At 65.2% G+C, this 6,489-nt stretch overlaps 1 long non-coding RNA gene across 1 annotated transcript; it reads left to right on the forward strand.

Annotated features, from left to right (window-relative positions):
• The first annotated feature begins 174 nt into the window (after positions 1–174).
• LOC115301934 lies at positions 175–3,078 on the forward strand. Its single transcript, XR_003913363.1, has 3 exons — positions 175–252; positions 1,805–1,864; positions 2,483–3,078. It is a non-coding gene; the product is annotated as an uncharacterized LOC115301934 (long non-coding RNA).
• Positions 3,079–6,489: the final 3,411 nt, after the last annotated feature.

Consider the following 6,489-nt stretch of genomic DNA (forward strand, 5'->3'; position numbering starts at 1 on the left):
GCGGGCGCGGGGCGGCGGCGGCCCCGGCGGCTCTCCCACTAGGGGTAGCTGTTGCCTGAACGCCGCAGCGCTCCCCTCTCGCCGCTCTCCTCGCCCGGCGCGGCCCTGGCCGCCGGGCGCACCCGTCCCGTGCGTCCCCGGACGTTGCCCTCTGCCCCGGGAACGTCGAGACTGGAGCGCCCGAGCTGAGCCACCTTCGGCGACCCCGAGCGCCGCAGCGCAACTCACCGCGGAGGCGCCCGGACGCGTCAAGTGCGTACTTTCAGCCGAGGATGAGTGTTGAGGCTTTTAGGGGTGCGGGGCGACTCCCCAACTCCACGGGGTCCCGGTCGGCCCCGCCGCCGAGTCCGAGACCATCCGATTCCTCGCTGCGCTCCGCGCCGGGCCGGCGACTCGCGGTCAGGGGCGGCGAGGCGGGGAAGTGCCTTGACCTGGGGGTCCCCGAAGCCCGGAGCGAGCCCCGCGGCGCCTAGGCCCGCTTGGCCCTCCGGGGTGAGGTCTGCGCCCGCTCGCAGGCGACTCGTGCCGGGTCCGGGGAGTCGAGCCTCCAGATACGCCCTCGCAGTAGCGGGGAGTTTTCTGGAGGCGGCGGCGGCTGTGTCCGGGGCCACTGCTGCCCGAGTTCCGTGCGCCGCGCTTCCCGCGGACCGGTCGCCGAACTTCTATCCGGGACGGAGACGGCGGCGCTCGCGCCCGGGGCGGAGGTGGGAGCTCGCCGGGCTGGCGAGGGAGAGGGCGGATTGCTCCCGGCGGCGGCGGCGGTGGCGGCGGCGGCGGCGGCGGCGACGAAGGAACAAGTCTGGAGAAGTCAACTGCAGGGCAAGGGGCCCCCACCCGGGACACTGCGGGACCCCGCGGGCGCGGGTAGACACCCCGCTCGGGGCGGAGGTCCTTCCCTCCGGGTCTCGCGGCCCTGGAGGGATCCTCTGCTGCAGGTGCTCCCGGATGGACCCGTGGCCCCAGCAGTCACGACCCAGAGTGGAAGGTTGGGGGGCGCTTGAACGAAGCCCCCTTGCTCCATCTCCCACCCGGGCGATTCCTCTGCTGTTCGGAGCAGGGGTGCGGGTCTGCACAGCCCCTGGAACCCTCTGCCTAGAGGAAAGCCAGCCTGATGCTCACTGTCCCTCCCCGCCCTGGGTAAGGGTCGTTCAGGTGGGCTAGGGAATTCTTTCGGAGCCAAACCTGGCTGGGGCGCTATGGAGGGTCCCATTTGTCTGCACCCCTTTTCCCGCAGGGCGCTCCTGAGGTAGTACATGGTTTCCTTCCTTGGCCGTGCTCCCCATTTTGGGTGGTTTGTGTGTATGGGGGGGAGAAACCTCCTGTTTGGCAGGTCTCAGAGAGGTTTGGGGGTCTGGGTTGCCGCTCCTGGTGGGAACAAGGGGAATCCCAACTTTTGTTAGAGCAACTTTTGAGGCCTGATTCCTGGATTTTGGGGGGGCAGGGGAGGATCCCAGTCTAGGACCTGTGCCCTGCCCCCACCCACACAGAACCTGGGACAGGGACATGGGGCAGCCCTTCCCCTCCTGCCATATTGAGTCTCAGAAAATGAAAAAGCCACTTGGGGCTGGGAGAGCCCTTCAAGCCGCCCAGGATCTGCTGGTGGAGCTGGAGCTGGTGGCTGTGCGGCAGCAGTGGCGTGGGGCACCAGTGGGACCGAGCCAGCCGGCCGCACATGCGCAGCACCCAACCCGCAGGCCCCCCAGTCCACAAGAGGCTCAGGGGAGCAGCGCTTGGCTTCGGGGCTGTCGTCGCTCTGGGGGTCCCGCTGGTTTCTTGGGCTGACAGTCTACACTCCATACCTCAGGATTCCAGAACACTGGATGAGGCGCTCAGACCCTTCCGGCTCCCACGGCGGCTCTTGAAGGTGAGGACAGACCCTGGATCCAGGTGCTCGATGGCCTTTGGAAGCCAGGTGCCTCCTCTCCATCCGGGTCTTCTCCCTCTCCTGAGCCCTCTCTCCTCCCCGAGAGTCCCAGCTGTACCTCCCTCCCCTGTTTGCAGGGCAGAGCACCAGCTCACCCTGACCCTGGCCCCTCCCGTGGGCTGCCCATCCTGTCCTGACCGGTTCTGGGGCTCAGCAGGAAACCTTGGTCTTGAGAGTCTTGATCCAAGGCCCAGAGGCCTGGCCCCAGTGGGCCTGCCAGGCTCTGAACCGCAGAGTTGGAGCCGGGGCTGGTCCCCATGCTTCTGGGTCTGGCTCGACCCGCCCTCACCCCTCCTGCCTGCCCTCTCACAGCTCCAGCAGAGGGCGGGCAGGGGAAAGAAAAGGAAGGACAAGTTGAACTGGGTCCATCTGGTGTCCGGGAGCAACTTGAAAGGGGCTGGGGGGGAGGGGACAGGCGTTGGGGGCTTGGCTCAGCCAGGAGAAGGTTGGGGAGCCTCCTTGCTTCCCATACCATTCTCATGGGGCTGTCTCCCTGCACAAGGGAGGGCTTGGGGGGGTTGCCCAGGCTTTGACCCCTCCCCCTGGTGCCCTGTGCAGGGCTTGGCCGGTGGGTGTGCGGTGGGCACAGCCCCTGCCTTTCTCCTGGTGAGCAGCTCCCAGTGACCAGAGACGTTCCCGCTGAGACTTCCCGTGGGCACAGCTTGGGCCACTCTGCCGGCCTCCTAAAGCTTCTGGGTGAGATGCGCCAGCCTGTGCACCTGGCCAAGAGTGTCACAGACCTTTGAGCGTGTCCTGGCTGAGCCCTGGCTCAGCCTCATGGTGACCTGGGTCACAGCCCTCCTTGGCCACTGACCCTCGGTCTCCCCTTCCTTTGGCCTCTTGGTGCTCTGGGAATTCCCAGGTGCTGATGTGCCTGTGAGCCTCCACTCATGTTCCCTCCTGGCGGCCCTCACCCTCCCTCCTCCCCCACTGCCTTCTCCGCCGCTGCCCGCACCCAGACTGCCCCGCCACCCAGCGGGGGCCCAGGCTGACTCTGCCCTCCCGCGCCCTCCTTCCCTCATCCTTCCCCCTTCGCTGTGGCCTCCGCGGGGGTGTGTTTCTGTAGCTGCTGCTGCTTAGGCCTTGCTCCTCCCAGGCTGGCCCAGCTGGGACCCTTGGCAGTGACCTGATCCCAAGACCCAGGAGAAGCCCAATAAACCCTTGTGGAGTGAGCGAGCGTGGTGTGGCCTGCTTGGGAACTTGGTTCAGGAGAATTCCAAGGTGGTTCATTCTGCTCCTTTGCCTCCTGGCAGCGGCGGTCGGGTCGGGCGAGGAGGCGGCGAAGGCCCAGGGAGGTCTTCCAGGACCTGTGCCAAGAGCAGAGGGCCCCTGGGAAGTCCCCCTCATGGTATCACATGAATCCTGCCGTCCCCTGACCACTGGGCCAGTTGGTTTCCCTTCCGGGAGAAGCAGGCCCTCCCACGGGTTGCCAGGCCCTTCCGTCAGTCAGTGTGCTCCCACGTGTCATTTGCTTCGAGAATGACTTCTTTCCAAACTTCCTTCCGCCTCCCTGGACTCCAGCGGGGCTGGGCTGGACCCCTGCAGGGGGTAGTGGCTAAGGGCTCACTGGTCTGGTCTTCAGGGCCTCCTCCCATGACAGGCCCCCCTGGCGCCCTCCGTGTGATTCCAGGCAGAGCGGGAAAGACAGCAGGGCTTCCGGGGGAGGTGGGCAGGCCCGAGCCAGGCCACAAAAGCTTGTGAGGGTCCCCGGGCCCAGCGGCCTTCCAGGGTTACAGGGCTGGGGCTCCTGGCCATGTGGCCTGGGCATGTCCCTTCTCTCCCTCGGGCTTCGTCGACGTGGCAAGGAGATTGGGTGGCTACTCGCCAGTGCTTTCCCTGTGTTGTCCCTCCGCCACTCCAGAAGGTTCCAGGAAGTTTTATAGGACCTGCATGTGGCTTCGGGGCTGGTGCGCCCCCTCGTTGGAGGACAGAAGACACCTGTGGCCCTGTGGCCTTGTTATTGGCTCCCACCTGGCCTTTCCTTCACCTGCCCTGCCCCTGCCCCGGCTCTGGGCCCTCCATTCTGGCCCACCACACCCCTCAGAGCCTGGGCTCGGGTGCTCCCACCGTGAGCCCAGGCACAGCTCCCCAGTGCCCGGCCAGGCCCCTCTGGAGGGTGAGCTGGCACCTGCCAGAGGGCCTGTGCGGGGGCCTGGGGCCTCCGTGGGGCTGGAGGGGCTCTGGGGGTGCTGGGCCACTGGTGGGTGGTGGGCAGATTCTGCTCAGAGCCCTGCGGCTGGCTGCGGGTCGTCCATCTGCCACGTCCATTTGTCCCCTCCCTTGAAAAAGGTGGGGTTGGGGCACCTGGGTGGCTCAGTTGGTTAAGCGTCCAGCTTCGGCTCAGGTCATGATTTCATGGTTCATGGGTTTGAGCCCCGCGTCAGGCTCTGAGCTGTCAGCACAAAGCCTGGAGCCTGCTTCCGATTCTGTGTCTCCCTCTCTCTCTAACCCTCCTCTGCTCACACTGTCTCTCTCTCTCAAAAATAAATTAAAAAAACATAAAAAAATTAAAAAAAGAAAAAGGTAGGGTACAACCCGCTGGCAGAGAGACAGATACCCCAAGTCTCTTTGCTTCTCTGTGCCTCAACTTTCTCAACTGAGAGGTGAGCCTGATGTGAAGGTGTATGCCAGGTGTGTGCACATGTGTGCGTGCACGCATGTGCATGCGTGTGCACGTTTTGCAGGCAGGGAGCGCTCGCGGAGGAGGGGCCATGGAGGGGGGTGCCTGCTGGCCATGTTTCGCCACAGCCCTGGGCCATTTCAAGCTTCGAGGATCCTCCCAAGCCATTTGCTCTTTTGGGGTCCCCCGCCCTGAAGCCCTGCTCTACGTCAGGCTCTCACGGTGGTCTCGGGCCCACGAGTGAGTCAGGCGTGCTGTCTGTCCCCCAAAAGCCCCCCAGCCTGGCCAGGCCCCTGGGAGAGGCAGGCTTGCTCAGGGAGGGAGCATCCTGGACCTCCCTCCACCGGCATGCACAGAACATTCCTCGTCTTCCATGGGACCTTCCGGAGCAGGCGAAGGACACAAGAGGGCAGGAAAGGCTATGTCGGGCAGCTCTGCCTCCACATGCCCCTTGATCTCCGGCCGGTTACTATAAACTGGGCAGAACTTTCAGCCCTCACCTGGAGAGTTATCGTGAGAAGAGGTTTGCTCGTTGCATACAGGGACAGAGCCAGGTGCTTGGGGCGCTGGGGAAATCACAGCGCTGGCCAGCGCTGAGCCCCGGCACGGCGAGGCGCTGCACACCCGTGTCCCAGCTGCTCCCGGGTGCCTCGAGGCCCCGCGTCCAGGTGCCTCCCAGCTTGTCCGCTCCTTCCCCCTGGAAGGTCCTGCTGGAACGCTGCCTGGACCCCACCAGGCCTCTGAGTTGGGGTTTCCTCCCCCTGGAAGACCACCTCTATGAAGTCTTTGGGCCCCTGAACGCTCCTCTGTTTCCAGCAATTGTGTTTGGATGGACCCTTTAGGTTTGCACATGGCAGAAACTCCATCCAAACTAACTTGAGCTAGGAAGGAAGGAAGCAAGGAATTTGCTGGCTCCAAGGGGTGAAAAAGTCCAGGCGAAGCCCTGCCTCCAGGCCCAGCTGTGTCTCCGCCGAGGCTGCCAGGGCCCTGCCCCCCAGGCTGTGGCCCCGTCCCTGTGCACCTGCTGCATTCTCCAGGTGGGTTTCGCTTTGTTCTCAGGTGGCCTGGGGTGGGGGTGGGGGTGGGGGTGGGGTGGTGGGGGGGTGGGGCAGTGGTAGCTGTGTGACTGCTTTTCCCCTGCGGGTGTCGGATCCGGCGTAAAGGGGTGACAGGGGTCCCCTTCCAGCAAACGTGAAACTCACCTGCACTGCCGGGGTCAGGCTGCCCCGGGCCGTGAGCGGGGGCCGGTTGTGGGGACCGTGTGGCCACCGCCAAGAAGGCCCCCTTGCTTCCTCATTCTCCCGTTGCAGAAACTGGCTTCATCCTTCAGGGCTCAGAATGCCTGTCCCCTCCTCCTTACTTCCCAAAATGCCTGAGCCCGTCCGTCTTCTCTGGTTACCTGTGCCTCCCTCACTGGCCGTGGGCTCCCGGACGGAGGCTGGGACTGACTCACCCTGTCTGTCAGGCCAGCACCCCCGGGGGTGGGTGTCCGCAGAGCTTCTGGAGTGGGAGCCCCTCCCAGTGTGACCTCGAACGAGCCCTTGGTCTCTCTGAACCTCCTCGAGGGGGCCAGGCCGTCCCACCTGGTGCGTTAGGGACCCTGTTGGCCACCTGTTGCCAGAGGGATGCGGGGTGACAGCCACACAACGATGCGCTTGTCTCTCACGTGCTGTGGATTCAGCCCGGCTGCTGATCGCAAGGGGCTCCCGGTGTTGGGCCCCTCAGGACGGCGGTGTTCTGCTTGTCCCCCGGCCGGCGTGCCCAGGCCTGGTCTCGTGCGGAAGGCAGGGGCACAGGAAGAGAGGCACCCCGTGCAGGAGCTTGTGGGAAGGCACGGACCAGTGCCCTCTGCTCCCATCGCACTGGCTCAGGGAAGCCATCGGGGAGCACCGTGTGGAGCACCGTGGGCAGAGCCGTGCGCAGAGCAAGGGGCGCAGCGGGGGTG

This window comes from Suricata suricatta, chromosome 9, assembly GCF_006229205.1.
Source record: "Suricata suricatta isolate VVHF042 chromosome 9, meerkat_22Aug2017_6uvM2_HiC, whole genome shotgun sequence".
NCBI classification, from domain to species: domain Eukaryota; kingdom Metazoa; phylum Chordata; class Mammalia; order Carnivora; family Herpestidae; genus Suricata; species Suricata suricatta.